Source organism: Sus scrofa, chromosome 14 (assembly GCF_054392235.1).
Source record: "Sus scrofa isolate SSC_HxYL_T2T_F1_AM1 chromosome 14, Sscrofa_HxYL_maternal_Yorkshire_Landrace_v2.0, whole genome shotgun sequence".
Classification (NCBI taxonomy): domain Eukaryota; kingdom Metazoa; phylum Chordata; class Mammalia; order Artiodactyla; family Suidae; genus Sus; species Sus scrofa.
In genome coordinates this window covers 94,361,534-94,380,648 of record NC_139396.1, presented here as the reverse complement: position 1 = coordinate 94,380,648, position 19,115 = coordinate 94,361,534, and the positions used below count along the sequence as shown (strand labels likewise).

Sequence of the window (19,115 nt, the reverse complement as noted above, 5' to 3'; positions counted from 1 at the left end):
GCAGTCCTCTGCTCCTTCACACCAAGTATTTCTTATGATTTGATTCCATTTATACTTTGTTTTTTTTTTTCCTCCTGGTAAAACTTTTCAACTTGACTTTGGCATCCTCTGGCCTTTAATAAGCTAGAAGTCAGAAACAGGGGGAGGTTTTCCTGTCAGTGGGCTGCAGACTTCAGAAAACATACAAACCACTGCCCTCTGTAAATAAAGGAATAGCGTTTCCCCATCTCCTGGGGATCGTGTGCTGAAGACCGAGGGTCACAAAGCACAGGCTCCATATTTAAGCCACATAATAAACACAACAGATTATCACACTCCCTTGCCCTTGGGGCACACACTTTTTCCTTACTTCCACCCTCTCCATTGCAGCACATCTAACCCTACAATGTCCACTTTCCATTTTCATCCTCACTCTTGCCTGTCCTTTGACAAGAGGGAGGAGTTTCCTTTCTCTTGTTCTCTGCTTCCTGCTGGTTCCTTTACCATTTCCTGCTAAGAACGCGCCTCAGAAATTAATTGCTGAGTCGCCGTGGTGCAAGTCCACAAAGGTTTCCAAGAATGCACATTTTGACCTTCCTCAAAACCAGTTGGAAGTGTGTCCAGGGACTCTTCTGAGTGCAGTAAACAATCCGCAAACTCACAAATCCCGTGGGTTCCCCACTATGGAATACTGGTTTCAGCTGGAAATAACTCCCTCAACTTTGGTCGCTTTTAATGCTATCCTTTATTTATTTATTTATTTATTTTCTTTTTAAGGCTGAACCTGCGGCATATTAAAGTTCCCAGGCTAGGAGCTGAATCAGAGCTGCAGCCTCTGGCCTACACCACAGTCACAGCAACCCATGCTGCAGCTTGCAGCAGTGGTGCATCCTTAACCCACTCAGCAAGGCCAGGGATGGAACCTGCATCCTCATGGATACTAGTCAAGTTCTTAACCCACTGAGCTACAATAGGAACTCCTATCCTCCACTTTAAAACCATGGCATCAAAATAATATCCTTGTCAATAGCTTCAATAAATTCCCTGCAAAACCTCAGAGCTGATTACAGCTTGTGCTTTAAAATGGTAATTTTGGAGGCTTTTTCCATTTCAGTTCTTCAATTTTTAATTCTTTGGGTCATGGTGGGTTTTTTTAAAATTTTTGCAGCAGTCATAAGCATTTGCTCTGTTTCCCCTACGCTGACAACCAAGTTTTTTTTTTTCCAAATAGTCATCCTCCAACTTCATTTCCCTAGTCCTCTTCAAGCCGTAGAGGAGCAGGACACATGCCTGAGGCAGTCCCAAGTCCTGGGTCTGAGCTCACTTACCTGCTGAGAGATGCTGGGCCACCTACCCTGTGCTCTCCCATCGTTCTAGTTCTAAGGCTGGTGTAGGAAGCCAGTGAAAGGATGCCCATCAAAGCTCATGGCCGTGAGGGTTGAGTTGGCAGGGCAAACTCAAAAAGCAAAAGCTTCCTGCCCAAAGCTTCTTCCATTAACCAAAGGGGACCCCTATCTTTCTCTAAGCCTCCACCTCTACAAAAAGTTTTCCATGCTTTATTTTGTCTTTCTGCCTTTTCTAGGACTGCTTCCTCGGCATATGGAGGTTCTCAGGCTAGGGGTTGAATCGGAGCTGTAGCCACCGGCCTACGCCAGAGCCACAGCAACACTGGATCCGAGCCGTATCTGCAACCTACACCACAGCTCAGGACAACGCCGGGTCCTTAACCCACTGAGCAAGGCCAGGGATTGAACCCGCAACCTCATGGTTCCTAGTCGGATTCGTTAACCACTGCGCCACGACGGGAACTCCTAGTTTTTGATGCTTTTAAAAGAAAAATGCTAGGAGTTCTCGCCATGGTACAGTGGCTTAAGAACCTAACTGCAGCGGCTCTGGTTGCTGCAGGAATATGAGTTCAACCTCCAGCCCAGCACAGTGGGTTAAAGGATCCAGCATCGCTGCAGCCGTGACAAAGGTCTCAGCTGTGTCTGAATTCAGTCCCTGGTCCAGGAACTTCCATAGGCTGCAGGTGCAGCCATAAAATTTTTTTTAAAACAGATAAATTCTAGGCCAGATTTAATCCTTCATTTACCAGTCAAACTTAAATGCACCTATTTTACTTCACACTCATTTGATTTGCCTGTAAAACGGGTGTCCTTAATCCTTAGCAGTCATCTTGGAACAGAACGGGCATCAATTCCTTGCTGTCTAAAAGTGTAAGCATTGCTTTTCACTAGCTATTTTTGGCCACCACACCCACAGCATGTGGAAGTTCCAGGGCCAGAGAGCGAATCCGCACTGCAGCAGTGATTGCCAGATCCTTAACCTGCTGAGCCACCAGGGAACTCTCCAGGGTGGTCTTTTTTTTAATTTTTTTATTACTCGAATTAATCATATCTGTAGTTGTATAATGATCATAACAATCTGATTTCACAGGATTTCTATTCCACAGCCCAGGCACATCCCCCCACCCCCCAAACTGTCTCCTCTGGAGACCATAAGTTTTTCAATGTCTGTGAGTCAGCATCTGTTCTGCAAAGAAGTTCAGTCTGTCCTTTTATCAGATTCCACATGTCAGAGAAAGCACTGGATGTTGGTGTCTCATTGTACGGCTGACTTCACTTAGCATGATAGTTTCTAGATCCATCCATGTTGCAAAAAATGCTGGTATTTCGTTATTTTTAATGGCTGAGTAATATTCCATTGTGTATATGTACCACATCTTCTGGATCCACTCCTCTGTCGATGGACATTTAGGTTGTTTCCATGTCTTTGCTATTGTAAATAGTGCTGCAATGAACATCGGAGTACATGTGTCTTTGCGAGTCATGGTTTTCTCTGGATAGATGCCCAGGAGTGGGATTGCTGGATCAAATGGTAGTTCTATGTTTAGTTTTCTGAGTAATCTCCATACTGCTTTCCACAGTGGTTGCACCAATGTACAATCCCACCAACAGTGTACTAGGGTTCCTTTTTCTCCACACCCTCTCCAGCACTTACTGTTTGTAGACTTTTGGATGATGGCCATTCTGGCTGGTGTAAGGTGGTACCTCATCATGGTTTTGATTTGCATCTCTCTAATAATGAGTGATGGTGAACATCTTTGCCAGGGTGGTCTTTTGAAAGGTATATTTGGAGCACTTGAACATTCCCACCATCATGATTCAGCAGGACACTTGTTAAGATGAATTGAGATTGTCAGAGGAGACACTGAGTGCAGCACAAAACTGCTCCGTGGGACAGCTCCAGGACTCAGTGGTTTCTTAAAGCTCCAAGTTCAAGATTATGACACACAACAACCTCTGGGACTTTCTTGGCTCTTCACTGAGAAGATCTTGACTCTTACCGAGGCACTACACCAAAATAACAAACAGGAAATAGATCCTGTACCAGATCTATATTATGTCTCTGGAGGCTGAAAGACTGTTTCAAGAATACATGATTTCTAGAACTGGAAGAAACCTTAGAAATCATCTACCTCACTTACCAAGGTGGGAAAAAGCACAAGTCCAGAAATGTTGTATGACTTGCCTCTGGTCACATAGATGATGAATGGCAAAACTAAGTATAGAATTTAGGTTTCCTTATTCAAAGTCCAGTAACAGATGAAGAATGAGGAAGAAGAGTCCCCATTGTGGCACAGCAGAAATGAATCTGACTAGGAACCATGAGGTTTTGGGTTCTACCCCTGGCCTTGATCAGTGGGTTAAGAATCCAGCATTGCCATGAGCAGTGCTGTAGGTCAAACATATGGCTCAGATCTGATGTGGCTATGGCTGTGACATAAGCCAGCAGCCATAGCTCCAATTGGACTCCTAGCCTGAGAATCTCCATATGCCACTGGTGCAGCCCTAAAAAGCAAAAATAAATAAATAAATAAAAATTTTAAAAAAAAGAGGAAGAAATAAGATTAAGATTTGTGATCATCAGAAGTCTTCTTTTAGGAGTTCCCATCATGGCTCAGTGGTTAACAAACCCAACCAGGATCCATGAGGATGCGGGTTTGATCCTTGGCCTCGCTCAGTGGGTTAAGGATCCAGTGTTGCTGTGAGCTGTGGTGTAGGTTGCAGGTGAGGCTTGGATCTGGCATTTCAGTGGCTGTGGTGTAGGCTGGCAGCTGTAGCTCCAGTTGGACCCCTAGCCTGGGAACCTCCATATGCCACGAGTGCGGCCCTAAAAAGTTAAAAAAAAAAAAAGTATTCCTTTTAGTCTTTTAGTCTTCTTCTTTTTTAGCGGTATGTACTGACATATTCCTGTTTAGAATGATAAAATGACTGGGATTTGCTTCTTAGTGACCCAGTTTGAGGAGGGGGCAGTTTGAGAGGTGTAGCAGTAGGCTAGCAGTAGCTAAAGCTGAGCAGTGGGAGGAAGGGGGTTCATTATACCAGTCTCTTTACCTTAATGTATTTCTTGAGAATTTCCATAATAAAACACTTTTTTAAAAATCAACCTTTAAAAAGTTAACTTTATTTATCTGGAGTCCATAGAAGTAAGAAAACACCTCCTGACTAAAAAGAGAACTGTGCAGGAAAAAAAAAATTCTTTTAAAAAGCCACTTCTTTATTCTTGGATCTTGGGCATCCTCTGAGTTTCCCATTCTTTCAGTTCTACACTCATTCCAGCCTCCACCCTCTAGTGCCTGGGGAGACTGAAAAGTATCTTGATGCTCTGGTACAGCAGCTACCACATGTGTTCTTAGACCTCTTGCCAAGTATCAGTGGATGGTTATCCACAGGACGGGTGCCCTGGAAGAGGGCACAGGCTCACAGGCATCCTCGGAGGCCTTTCCTTGATCCTCCCTTCTCCTCACTGTAGCCACACATCATTTCCCAGGAGCAGGTGCCCCTCGTGGAAGGTTTCTACAGTCCTACGCCAAAAGCTCCCTCAGGTGTTGTCAAGTACATAAAAGTTGGGGAATGTGAGAGTTTTAATCTTGGACTGGGAGTGGGGGAGGGGAAGAGCGTCCCTTCCCCTTGCCGTAGTTTAAGTCTACATACTGACAAGCAGAAGAACAAGGGAGTAGGGAGCATATAGAAATCTCTGTACCTTCTTCTCTACTGTGAACCTAAAACTGTTCTAAAAAATAAATTCTGTTTTTTATTATTTATTCTGTCTTTTGTCTTTTTATGGCCACACCTGTGGCACATGGAGGTTTCCAGGCTAGGGGTCAAATAGGAGCTACGGCTGTTGGCCTATACCACAGACACAGCCATGCAGGATCCAAGCCGCGTCCACAATCTACACCACAGCTCACAGCAACACCAGATCCCCAACCCGCTGGGCAAGGCCAGGGATCGAACCCGCATCCTCATGGATCCTAGTCGGGTTCGTCAACCACTGAGCCAAGACGGGAACTCCTCCAAATTTAAAAAAAAAAAAAAAGAACTCAAATGCCACCTAGAGTCTGGTAGAATATGACATTCCAATTCCAAAATTATAGGGCTTTGAAGAAACAAAAGTTGCAGTGGAACTTGCTGAAAATTATTGACATAAATAACTGGGAACAAGGGGCTATACTACTTTTCTTGGGAATATTTTCACAGTGATCAAAAATATTAAAAATGGATCTCAGGAAATATTTCAGACATGAGAGGACAGGAGTGAACGATTAGACCCTTTGAAGAGAGGGAGTGGGATGGACTAGGAGTTTGGGGTTAGTAGATGCAAACTATTTCATTTAGAACAGATAAACAGAATTCCTGTCGTGGCGCAGTGGAAACGAATCCAACTAGGAACCATGAGGTTGTGGGTTCGATCCCTGGCCTCGCTCAGTGGGTTAAGGATCTAGCATTGCTGTGGCTCTGGCATAGGCCGGCAGCTATAGCTCTGGTTGGACTCCTAGCCTGGGAACTTCCATATGCCACGAGTGCGACCCTAAAAAGACAAAAGACAAAAAAAAAAAAAAAAAAAAAAAAAAAGAATGGATAAACAATAAGTTCCTACTGTATAGCATAGGGAACTATCCCATCTCTTGGGATAGACCATGGAGGAAGATAATGTAAGGAAAAGACTACATATATATGTATGACTGGGTCGCTCTGCTGTACAGCAGAAATTGGCACAACATTGTAAATCAACTACACTTTAATTAAAAAAATACCCTTTGGGAGTTCCTGTCGTGACTCAGTGGTTAACAAATCCGACTAGGAACCACGAGGTTGTGGGTTCGATCCCTGGCCTGGCCTTGCTCAGTGGGTTACGGATCCGGTGTTGCCGTGAGCTGTGGTGTAGGTCACAGACGTGGCTCAGATCCCGTGTTGCTGTGGCTCTGGCGTAGGCCGGCAGCTACAGCTCTGATTCGACCCCTAGCCTGGGAATCTCCATATGCCGCAGGAAGTGGCCCTAGAAAAGGCAAAAAGCAAAAAAAAAAAACCCTTTGAAAATGAATCAGTAAATGAGGTCCTTATTTGTTTGCTTAAGTCTTATCTTTTTCCCAAGACATACTATCTATCGATGCTATTCTAAATTATTTTTTACATCTTTAGTAAATTATATTTTATTAAAGTTTAATAAATGTTTACTCTGGAAAAGTGGGCAGTTGAGGAATGGCAAAAGGAGACTTAAAGGAAAGGACAACTGAGTTCCTGTCGTGGCTCGGCGGAAAGGAATCTGACTAGCATCCATAAGGATGCAGGTTCAATCCCTGGTCTCGATCAGTGGGTTAAGGATCCGGTGTTGCCGTGAGCTGTGGTGTAGGTTGCAGTCTCGGCTCCGATCCTACGTTGCTGTGGCTGTGGCCGTGGTGTAGGCCAGCGGCTTCAGCTCCAATTCAACCCCTAGCCTGGGAAACTCCATATGCCGCGGGTGCAGCCCTAAAAAGACAAATAAATAAATAAATAAATAAATAAAATAAGAAGAAGAAGAAGAAAGGACAGTTCCCTCATCACTTCCATCCTGAAATTACCGCTGCCATGTCCTGCCTTCAGTAATTCACAGTATCACACATCAGCTGCTTGCACATTAGGGTCCCACTCATCTTCTCATAGGCTTTTTTTTACACCTTACTCTGTGGTACAGTCTGTCCCCATGAGCATCTCCAGAACCAACTTGGTTGTCAGTTCCAGCCAATTAACAAGCTATCCAAGTCCCTAAATTCAATGACAGTATTTCCTCAGCTTCACAACCCAACCTCAATCCTTACTCCCCCAATCACCTATGTACTGAAATTCCACTCACCTGAGATTATAATGAAGGTTATTGGTCACTAGGAAAAGTTCTTACCCCTTTGGAACTGCAGAACATCAACCAGATCTTCAACGGCCTGATGATTTCTATCCTCCCAGGTTGACCACATTTACCAATTAGGTACTACACTTTAGTTGGTTCTTATTTTTTGCCAGATTCTAGGCTTCTTTTTTTTTTTTTTTTTTTGTCTTTTGTCTTTTTTTTTTTAGGGCCGCACCCACGGCATGTGAAGGTTCCCAGGCTAGGGGTCTAATCAGAGCTGTAGCCACCTGCTTACGCCACAGCCACAGCAACGCGGGATCCCAGCCGAGTCTGTGACCTACACCACAGCCCAAGGCAATGCCAGATCCTTAACCCACTGAGCAAAACCAGGGATCGAACCCGAAACCTCATGGTTCCTAGTCGGATTTGTTAACCACTGAACCATGACGGGAATGCCTAAGCTTCTCTTTTATATTAGTCACTAACGTGAAAAATGAACAGAATCACGTAGTTTATTTGTGTGTTTGTCTTTTTAGGGCCGCACTCACGGCATATGCCAGTTTCTAGGTTAGGGGTCAAATTGGAGTTATAGCTGCCAGCCTATACCACAGCTATAGCAATGGGGGATCTGAGCCGAATCTATGACCTACACCGCAGCTCATGGCAACACCAGATCACTGACCCATTGAGCAGGGCCAGGGGTGGAACCTGCATCCTCAAGGATACTAGTCAGATTCTTTTTTGCTGCACCATGATGGGAGCTCCCCAGAATCGCTTAGTTTAATGCTATTTAGAAGCTTCACCATTTGGTCACATTATTACATGGATAGTAAATATTTTTCTCACAGGAAACCTTAATCCCCACTAAAGAATGACAGGATACAGCCTACTCTCCACCCAGAGAGACAGAATCTACTGCTGGAATCAGTTGCTCTTCTGACCTCAATGATATGCTCTGCATTTGATGACCTTTATTTGATGACATCCCCAATGGACTAAATGTCTAGTCAAGGTTAGCATGTTTTTGCTTATTCCCAGAAGGCACTGAGTGAATGGATACTGAATGACATCTGTATTGAATCTTCTATTTTGTTGTGTATTCTCAGTCTTGTCTTCATACGTAGATTATTCCAGGGATGTAGTTTTGACTGGTATAGAATATAATGGGTTCAAATAACTGTCGATTACCAAAAAGGTAACAGTGGTGTTTTCTAGGCAGTAGGATGACAAGTGTATCTTCTTCATCCTTTCTAGACTATGCCAAATTTTGTAGAATAAGATTATGTATTATATTACTGATCGATGGCAAAAAGCACTTAATAATAGGTTGATTACTACAAAAGTAATTTTAAAAACTGTTTTTAAAAATGTTGTTTATTTGTCTTTTAGGGCCTCATGCATGGCATATGGAAGTTCCCAGGCTGGGGGTTGAATCCGAGCTACAGCTGCTGGCCTATGCCACAGCCATAGCAATGCTGGATCTGAGCCACATCTGCAACCTACACTATACCACAGCTCACAACAATGCCAGATCCTTGACCCACTGAGTGAGGCTAGGGTCTGAACCCACAACCTCATTGTTCCTAGTCAGATTCTTTTCCACTGTACCACAAAGGGAACTCAAAAGTAAATTTAAAAACTAGTAATGGGAGTTCCTGTCGTGGCTCAGTGGTTAACGATTCGGACTAGGAACCATGAGGTCTCAGGTTCGATCCCTGGCCTTGCTCAGTGGGTTAAGGATCTGGCATTGCCGTGAGCTGTGGTGTAGGTCGCAGACATGGCTTGGATCCCACGTTGCTGTGGCTTTGGCATAGGCCAGAGGCTACAGCTCCAATTCCATCCCTAGCCTGGGAACTTCCATATGCCACGGTGCGGCCCTAGAAAAAGGCAAAAAGACCAAAAAAAGAAAAAAACTAGTAATGGAGAGCATTATTTGGACACCTCCCTTGGGAAACAGTAAGACTAAAGAAGTTGAGTCAGAAATCAGCACTCAGGAGCTGCCTGATAAAAGCAGGTTGGAGGGGAAAAAGCAGTCAGGAAGGCTAAAGGGAAAGAACATTTGTGGGTTAAGTGGATGGTCCAACTTCACAGAAACAAGAATAGAGTTTCTTTCCAGATGTTAGATTATCCACGCAGGTAATAATTGTACTAGTTTATGGGGGGAAGGTGAGGTGCCTTCCACTCTTTTTAAGAGCTTGGTAATAAGAAAATGAGACATCCTTCTGCCAAACTTATAATAATGGATTTGAGGAAAGATGTGCAAATTCACCCTAAAACAACAGAATGGGAAGAGGGAGAGATGAAGAAAGGAGGTTCTGTCCTCAGATCAAGCCAGTCTTCCTCAAGGCACATCCTCCTCTAAAGACCAAATTGAAATTTTCTCAGGAATCAATGGGTATTTCCCTGGGGAAGTAGGGGCAGTCTCTGCTTTTTTGAGGCTACTGGGAATGGGTGGGCTTAGCAAGTCTGAAAAATTCCTACTTTAGGGGACTCCTGATGTAGTTTTTAGATTCAGATTCATTCACCTAGAAAAATATCAACCCAAGGTGCTCAGAATATGGGTGTCTGCTCTCACTCTCATGTGCCACCTTTGGCTAATGAGGTTCCCATTAGAGCCAAGTGACCGTACAGAAAGGGCTCATGAAAGGCCACAACCCTGACGAATCAGTTCTGCATGCCTGCTGGCTTTCAGACAGTGCCATTTCCCAGAGCTTGCAACCAGAGCCCCCAAAGACATTCTACTTCCCATCCTAATCTCTATCTCAGGGGATACTCAATGAAGGTGTTATCCCATTTTAATAGAGGATTATAACCATGAATAAACTTATTTTAGATTTTAATCCTCGAGACAGGAGGTAGAGAATGGGGTTAGTGTGGAGGGAGCGAAAGACGGAAAGACCGTTAGGGGTAAGCAAGAGCTTGCTCAATAGATCTCAGTTCAAAACCACATTGTTGGACTTGTAGGGCTTGCATAAGAACCTCCTTGTTCCCTATGACCAGAAGACCCCCACCCTAGAATCCTTTCTGGTTATCATGGTGGTGATTGGGAGAGAGCCCAGCCTGACTGCTCCACCTGAAGCTCCCTGCTAAGAATAATCCTCTTGTCATTTAGAACCATGCTGTTCATCATGGTAGCCTCATGTGGCTATTAAATGCTTGAAATGAGGCTAGTCTGAATTGAGATGTGCTGTATTTGTAAAATATACATTGGATTTCATAGATATGGTAAGGAAAAAAGAATTTAAAGTCTCGTTAATAATTTTTATATTGATCATATGTTGAAATAGGTATTTTAGATATATTAGATTAAAATGTATTATTAAATTAATTTCAGCTGGGAAACCTGGACAGCTGCATGCAAAGCAATGAAACTAGAACACACCCTCACACCATGCACAAAAATAAACTCAAAATGGCTGAAAGACTTAAATATACGACAGGACACCATCAAACTCCTAGAAGAGAACATAGGCAGAACACTCTCTGACATCAACATCATGAATATTTTCTCAGGTCAGTCTCCCAAAGCAATAGAAATTAGAGCAAAAATAAACCCATGGGACCTAATCAAACTGAAAAGCTTTTGCATAGCAAAGGAAACCAAAAAGAAAACAAAAAGACAACTTACAGAATGGGAGGAAATAGTTTCAAATAATGCAACCGACAAGGGCTTAATCTCTAGAATATATAAACAACTTATACAACCCAACAGCAAAAAAGCCAATCAATCAATGGAAAAATGGGCAAAAGACCTGAATAGACATTTCTCCAAGGAAGATATACAGATGGCCAGCAAACACATGAAAAAATGCTCAACATTGCTGATTACAAGAAAAATGCAAATCAAAACTACCATGAGATACCACCTCACACCAGTCAGAATGGCCATCATTCATAAATCCACAAATAACAAGTGCTGGAGGGGCTGTGGAGAAAAGGGAACCCTCCTGCACTCTTGGTGGGAATGTAAACTGGTACAGCCACTATGGAGAACAGTTTGGAGATACCTTAGAAATCTATACATAGAACTTCCATATGACCCCGCAATCCCACTCTTGGGCATCTATCCGGACAAAACTCTACTTAAAAGAGACACGTGCACCCGCATGTTCATTGCAGCACTGTTCACAATAGCCAGGACATGGAAACAACCCAAATGTCCATCAACAGATGATTGGATTCGGAAGAGGTGGTATATATACACAATGGAATACTACTCAGCCGTAAAAAAGAATGACATAATGCCATTTGCAGCAACATGGATGGAACCAGAGAATCTCATACTGAGTGAAATGAGTCAGAAAGACAAAGACAAATACCATATGATATCACTTATAACTGGAATTTAATATCCAGCACAAATGAACATCTCTTCAGAAAAGAAAATCATGGACTTGGAGAAAAGACTTGTGGCTGCCTGATGGGAGAGGGAGGGAGTGGGAGGGATTGGGAGCTTGGGGTTATCAGACACAACTTAGAATAGATTTACAAGGAGATCCTGCTGAGTAGCATTGAGAACTTTGTCTAGATACTCATGTTGCAACAGAAGAAAGGGTGGGGGAAAAAATGTAAATGTAATATATACATGTAAGGATAACTTGATCCCCTTGCTGTACAGTGGGAAAATAAAAAAATAAATAAATAAAATAAAATTAATTTCAGCTGTTTCATTTTACTTTTTAAAATGTGGGTACCAGAAAATTTGAAAGCATATATGGCCTTTGTGGCTTGCATTATGTTTCTATTGGACAGTGTTGGCTTAGAAAATGGAGGCTCTGGAGAAGTTCCCACTGCGGCACAGTGGAAACGAACCCAACCATTATCCATGAGGATTCGGGTTGGATCCCCGGCCTTGATCAGTGGGTTAAGAATCCGGCATTGCCATGAGCTGTGGTGTAGGTTACAGATATGGCTTGGTTCTGATGTTGCTGTGGCTGTGCTGTAGGCTATAGCTCCGATTCATCTCCTAGCCTGAGAACACCATATGCTTCAGGTGTGGTCTTAAAAGAAAAAAAAAAGAAAGGAAAGAAAGAAAGAAAATAGAGGCTCTTTTTTTTTTTTTGCTATTTCTTTGGGCCGCTTTACTGTTCACAGGATATTTATTTATTTTGTCTTCTTGCTATTTCTTTGGGCTGCTTCCGCAGCATATGGAGGTTCCCAGGCTAGGGGTCTAATCGGAGCTGTAGCCACTGGCCTACGCCAGAGCCACAGCAACGCGGGATCCGAGCCACGTCTGCAACCTACACCACTGCTCACGGCAACGCCGGATCGTTAACCCACTGAGCAAGGGCAGGGACCGAACCCGCAACCTCATGGTTCCTAGTCGGATTCGTTAACCACTGCGCCACGAGGGGAACTCCCGAGGCTCTTTTTAAGATTAAGAAAAATACGGATTAGGAGTTTCCGCCGTGGTGCCACAGGATCAGAGCCATTTTAGGAGTGCTGGGACCCAGATTTGATCCCCTGCTAGCACAGTAGGTTAGGGATCCAATGTTGCCACAGCTGCGGCTCAGATCTGATCCCTGGCCCTCAAAACTTCATTACTGTGGGGTGGCCAAAAAAAAAGAAAAAAAAATATTGATTAGAAAGAAGAGAGAGGTATGACCTGCAAATGTTTGCAGCTAAATGTCCCTAAATAGGTGGCTGTCAATAAAAACATTCAGACATTCTTAGGAAGAACCCATGCAACCCAAAGACAAAAGTACCCACTATTGGCTGTTTCACTAGGACATACATACAATTTGAAAGACTTCATTGTGTTAATTCACTTGATCATCTTAGCTGGCCTGGGCAGTAAGCATCATTTTTTTAATTCACATTTTATTTTATTAGGTTTTTCTTTTTTCTATTATAGTTGATTTACATTGTTCTGTCAATTTCTGTACAGCAAATTGCCCCAGTCACACACATATATACACACATATTCTTTTTCTCACATTATCCTCCATCATGTTCCATCACAGACATAGGTATAGTTCCCTGTGCTATACAGCAGGATCTCATTGCTTATCCACTCCAGATGCAACAGTTTCCATCTATTAACCCTAAACTCCTGGTCCATCCCACTCCCTCTCCCTTCCCCTGAGCAACCACAAGTCTGCTCTCCAAGTCCATGAGTTCGTTTCTTTTCTGTAGAAAGGTTCATTTGAAGCGTCATTTTTATACCTCCTATACTGATGAGGAAACTGAGGCACAGAGAGGTATAAATCCAAGTACGATTTGACTCTTGGCAGTTGGACTTCAGACCCTGACTTACAGGCAGTTGGACTTACAGGCAGTTGGACTTACAGGCAGTTGGACTTACAGGCAGTTAGACTTCAGACCCTGACTTACAGGCAGTTGGACTTACAGGCAGTTGGACTTACAGGCAGTTGGACTTCAGACCCTGACTTACAGGTGTTCTGTGACCTCTCACATAAGCTTTCCTCTCTGGATGTACTTTCTGGGGGAACATTTCTTTGTTAGTCCTGTTTCCCCAGCAGGCCCACCCCAACTCTGTCCTGGCACTAAAAAAACCAAACACTCCTGTCTGTCTTGGGTAGGGAAATCCCACAGGGCCCTGAATCCTGGAGTCTGGGCAAAACCAAGTGTCTGAAAATATGGTACTCTCAAATCCCTCTTTTTTAACAACTCAGTAGATTGTAAGAACACATTTTTGCATTTCTGGCACCTACAGCCTAAAGGCTAGGAAACTCTGCCAGGTTTTATCTTTTTTAATTTGTCAAAGACCGTTTTTTTTATCTTACATAATACTTTCCAAACCTTCCCAAACTGACAGTTGGCTGCTTGCAGATGTTCTGAAGCTCAGCTAAGGAAATGTTTTCAGGGAGCAGCCCAGAGGGGCCTCAGAGCCCAGTTCCCACAAAGGGATGACGGTTAAATGCTGGTGAGAGGAAGCCCTTGCCTCTTTCACCTCATTTTTTTCCTGACCAAAGGCCATAGTCTTGTCTTTCTTTTCCTCAGAAACCACAGAAGTTAGATGGCTTTGCTTTTGATTTTAAAACGTCTCCATAATAAGAATCATTCTCTTATTCATTCACTCCCCCAAAAATGCTATAATTGCCATCTTCTTTGCAACTTTATTAGTGTTATTATTGTAACTGCTATTGTTATTACTATTATTATCATGAAGTGCACTCAGGAGCCTAGTGAGCAGAAGACCAGGTAATGGCCAGATGTTGCCTGTCTTCTTTTACAGCCGGGGCCACTGAAGCCCAGGGAGTATGCGACTTGCTCAAGGTCATAGTGTAAGTGGTAAAAGAGCCTGGATCAGAGCTAATTTCCCTTGGCACAGAGGTTTGGGCAGAGCCTGGCCCCCGGGGTCAGGTAAATCCTCCCACCCAGCAGGGCAGCCACAGTGCAATTAGCATAGGCATGCCAGCCTCCTTCCTCCCTCAGCTTGGCCCTTTCTTAGAGTCCTTATCTTTCGGGTGGCCCCTTCCTGATGTTTGTGTTGGATTTTTTTTTTTCCCTTTTTTCTTTTTTGTCTTTCTAGGGCCGCACTGGCAGCATATGGAAGTTCCCAGGCTAGGGGTCAAATCGGAGCTACAGCTGCCAACCTACACCACAGCCACAACAGTGTGGGATCCACCACAGCTCATGGCAGCGACGGATCCTTAACACACTGAGTGAGGCCAGGTATCAAACCCATGTCCTCATGGATACTAGTCAGGTTCGTTAACACTGAGTCACGACAGGAACTCCCTGTGTTGGATTTTTTCTGTGAGGCTTTAGCTACTCCACTACCTGAAATGCTGGATCCCCAGATACCCGCATGGCTAAATCCTTTACCTTTTTCAAGTCTTGACTAAAAGCTGACTCTCTTAGGGGGTCCTGATTCTCATCTAATACTGCAGCTTCACACCCAAACCATATACCCCAGTGCCTTTCCTCTCTTTTTTGCTACAGCATTTATCAATTATTTGTCTTCCTTTCCCACTAGAATGTAAACTCCATTAGGACAGGGATCTTTGTTCGCTGATGTTCCCAAGTGTGCAGAAGAATCCCTGCACAACAGATGCTCAGTAAATACTGGTTGAAATGGAGATTGTTCAAAGCTACTTTTGATGCTCACCAGCTCAGAGGGTAAGAACCTCAGGGCGAGCAGTGCCCAGCACAGAAGCAGGCCCTTGGGCTCAAAGTAAGTTTCTAACCTGTATAAAATGTCAGGAGAGAGGTCTTAGGGATAACTTTTTTTCCACTAATTCTTTTTTTTTCTTCTTTTTAGGCCACAGGTGTGGCATATGGAAGTTCCCAGGTTAGGGGTCAAATCAGAGCTGTAGATGCCAGCCTACACCACAGCCACAGCAATGCTAGATCCAAGCCACCTCCGTGACCTACATCACAGCTCACGGCAAAGCCGGATCCTTAACCCATTAAGCAAGGCCGGGGATTAAACCTACATCCTCATGGATACTACTTGGGGTCATTAACTGCTGAACCACAATGGGAACTCCTTTTCACTACCTCTTTCTTTTATTTCCTGTCTAAATGTTCTAGAACATGAAAATGACAAATTAAGCTAAAATAAAACTCTGAGCAGGGGAAGAGTTTGTTCACTCTCTGTGTGACCCACACTGTCCAGCAAGAAACCAGCGGAAGGAGGGAGTCTGTCCCCCCACCTCCGTCTTCTCAGGGCAGGGGACAGGAAACCAGTCTAGTGGAAAGGGGCCAGGTCCCTCTTGCTCAGAGAAGTTTTGAGACATGGTAAGACTGCTTTCAAGCATGAGAAAGAACATGCTGATTGGCAGTTTTCCATCTCAACAGATGACAGAGCAAGAGAAAATATGCCTGTTTCTAAGTAAAAGACCGTTCAGTAAGATTTAGAGAATGCCTTCCTCAGAAGGAGATGAAACAGCAGCGGAATAGAACCAGGGGAAACTTGAGAAGTCCAGCTCCGGAATAAAAAGATTTTTGATTAAAAACAAGCCAAAAAATGAAACTCTGACATTCAAAGGTCAAAATGATGCTCCTTTCCCCAATTCCTCTGCACTCTAGGGTCATACAGTGGCAAGAAAAGAGAGTTAGGAGCTAGAGCGTAGACTGAGACTGCTTGGAAAGTTTAAACCTGACACTCCCTAGTCGTGATGCCAAGCAGGTTGTTGAACGACTTGCGCCTCAGTTTTTCTATCTTTTAAATGGGGTGGTGATTGCACCAACCTCCAAGAAACACACAGGATCGGACAAGCACATTCGTGTGAAGACCCAGCATGAGCAAGAAAGAACAAAGCCAGGCAGGCACCCAGTCAGTGCCCAGTAAGCAGGTGCTCTTACCGTGTGGGTGTGGTGAAGTTAGTCCTTCACAGTGCACATTATCTCCCAGAGGGGAATGGTGGGCTGGACGGGCAACCAAGTTGAGACAGAAGCTGGAAGGAGACACAGCAGGTCTGGGGACTGGAGGGCGGGAAGCCTGGGAGTCCGGGGCAGGGGCAGAAGGTGGACAATTGGGAGGTCAGAAAGGAAAAATGGCAGGAGCAGAAGCTTCCTGAGAGGAGTTCCCTCTGTGGTGCAATGGGATTGGCAGCGTCTTGGGAGCGCTTGGGATGCCGGTTGGATCCCGGTTGGGACAGTGGGTTAAGGATCTGGCATTGCCATAGCTGCGGCTTAGGGTAAAACCTCGGCTTAAAGCGAATCCCTGACCTGGCACATATGCCGCAGGGCAACCGAAAAAGAAAAACAAACAAAAACTTTAACTTTTTCTGGAGTTCCTGTTGTGGCTCAGTGGTAATCAACCCGACTAGTATCTATGAGGATGCAGGTTCGACCCCTGGCCTTGCTCAGTGGATTAAGGATCCAGCTTTGCCGTGAGCTGTGGTGTAGGCCACAGACGTGGCTCGGATCTGGTGTTCCTGTGGCTTGGACCCCTAGACTGGGAACTTCCATACGCTGCAGGTGCAGCCCTAAAAAAAGGAAGAAAAAAAAAACCTTCCTGAGAAATCTTAAGCCCTCTTTAAAAAAAAAAAAAAAAAAAAAAAAAAATCTCGGGGGAGTTCCCTTCGTAGCTCAGCGGTTAACAGACCTGACTAGGATCCATGAGGACTCGGGTTAGATCCCTGGCCTCGCTCAGTGGGTTAAGGATCTGGCGTGAGCTGTGGTGTAGTTTGCAGATGTGGCTCGGATCCTGCAATGCTGCGCCCGTGGCTTAGGCCAGCAGCTGTAGCTCTGATTAGACCCCTAGCCTGGGAAATTCCATATGCCGTGGGTGCAGCCATAAAAAAATTTGAAAATAGATAAATAAATAAATAAATAAACAAAAATCTTGGGTGAGGGGCCTACTCCGTGCCAGGCAGAGTATGGTGTAAGGGCTGATCTCCACAGCGCCTGACCCTACAGGTGAGAGGAGGCTCAAGGCTGGCTGGTAAAGGGGGGGGGCCAGGATGGACCAAGGCTTCTATCCATTCCTGTTCACAAGGCCGTGTGTAATTACAGCAATCATCACTCACACGTAAAAGACGAGCAGGCATTGCTCTGACCGTTTTTCGCATATCAACACATTTAATCCTGTCACAGTCCACTGTGGATTGTGCTGGTGAGGAAGCTGGGGACAGAGTTTGATCAGCTGAGCCTGAGATCCAGAGGTGCAGAGAAGAGGGGACCCCTCCAACCCAGGGCAGGTGTCCAGAGCCCAGGCTGAGGCGGGCCCCCAAAAGGCTGACCCCAGAGGGGAGAAAGCCCAGACACAGGCCCCCCTAATCCTGTCACCATCCGGTGGCCAAAGCTGGCGTGTTACAACACAAAATCAGATCCTGCCACACCCCTCAGAACTCCCAAAGGCAGAGCCACCTAGTCAAGCACAATTTCTTCCTAACAGAAATTGTGATTTAAGGCTTCTTAATCCTGGCTTCAAAATCTCCTCAGAAGGAGGTTCTCTGATAGGATCCATCTGCAGCATCTCCCATTCTGTGGTGCACGTGTGTGAAGCAGAGATAGGGAACGCTTTATGGTGGGCATGTGAAGCAAGACCTCAGAGGTCCAAGTCCTGGAGATAAGCAGGCCCTAGAGACCCTTGACCTCTTGCTTTAACTTCCCAAAGAGGGTAGTTATTACCTCAGGGCAGCCACAAAGGATGAGGTTAGCGTCACTTCTAACTGCCTTCTGCTGCCAGGGGGAGATGGGAGGCAGGGTCCCTCCTTGCCTGGGCCCAGTGTCCTCTGGATGTCCTACCCCTGGTCATCCCAGCCCTTCCCCGCCTCTGGCCTTTCTCCTCACCGTCCAGATCATTGGCCCCAGCCTGGCAGCTGGTGTAGGTAGGGCTGGGTCTGATTTGGTAGCCATATATGCCTGGCACAGAACAGGCTCTCAGTGTATCCTTGTGGACCAGACACAGCTGGATTCCACACTTACTGTATACAGCATGGGGGTTAAGATCGTGGCCGAGCTGAGCTGCCTGGGTTCACATCCCTGCTCTGACACGTGTTAGCTGAACCCTCAGGGAGCCTTTGGCCCTCCTGGACTTCAGTTTCTACCCATGTTAAAAATGGGGCAATACTATCTCCTCTACTAGGATGTTATGAGGATGAAACAAGTTGGAGCAGGAAGCCCTCTAGTAGTAAGCGCTCAGTCATGGTTACCTTTTAATTTGCATTACTATATTTAGCTGCATGATACTGGGCAAATCACATCTCTGAGCCTTGGTTTTTGTTTCTGAGAAGTAGCGATACTATCCACCTCACGGGACTGTTGGGAAGACTGAAAGAGAATGCTGTGTATAGAGGGCTCAGGACACTGCTTGGAAAACATTGGGTAAGAAGTCCACCTTTCCCTGTGCTGTATTCTCTTCTTTCAGAGTCTTGCTGTTGATTGACTTACTGGCTGGATATATTAATAAATATTCATAGTCCAGGTAGACTCTCTGGAAAAGATAGAATTGCTCTGGGCCTCCCTTGCTGGGGGCACAATTTCGAACAGCCCCCAGATACAATATCTGCCAACTTGACTCACTGGTTAATTTCCCCCAGGGTTGAGTCACC

General features: G+C 44.8%; 1 long non-coding RNA gene across 1 annotated transcript; it reads left to right on the top strand.

Annotated features, from left to right (window-relative positions):
• The first annotated feature begins 3,089 nt into the window (after positions 1–3,089).
• Positions 3,090–11,802, top strand: LOC146396859 (uncharacterized). The gene is made up of 3 exons (XR_014828053.1): positions 3,090–3,470; positions 7,995–8,158; positions 10,481–11,802. It is a non-coding gene; the product is annotated as an uncharacterized LOC146396859 (long non-coding RNA).
• The last annotated feature ends 7,313 nt before the right edge of the window (positions 11,803–19,115 follow it).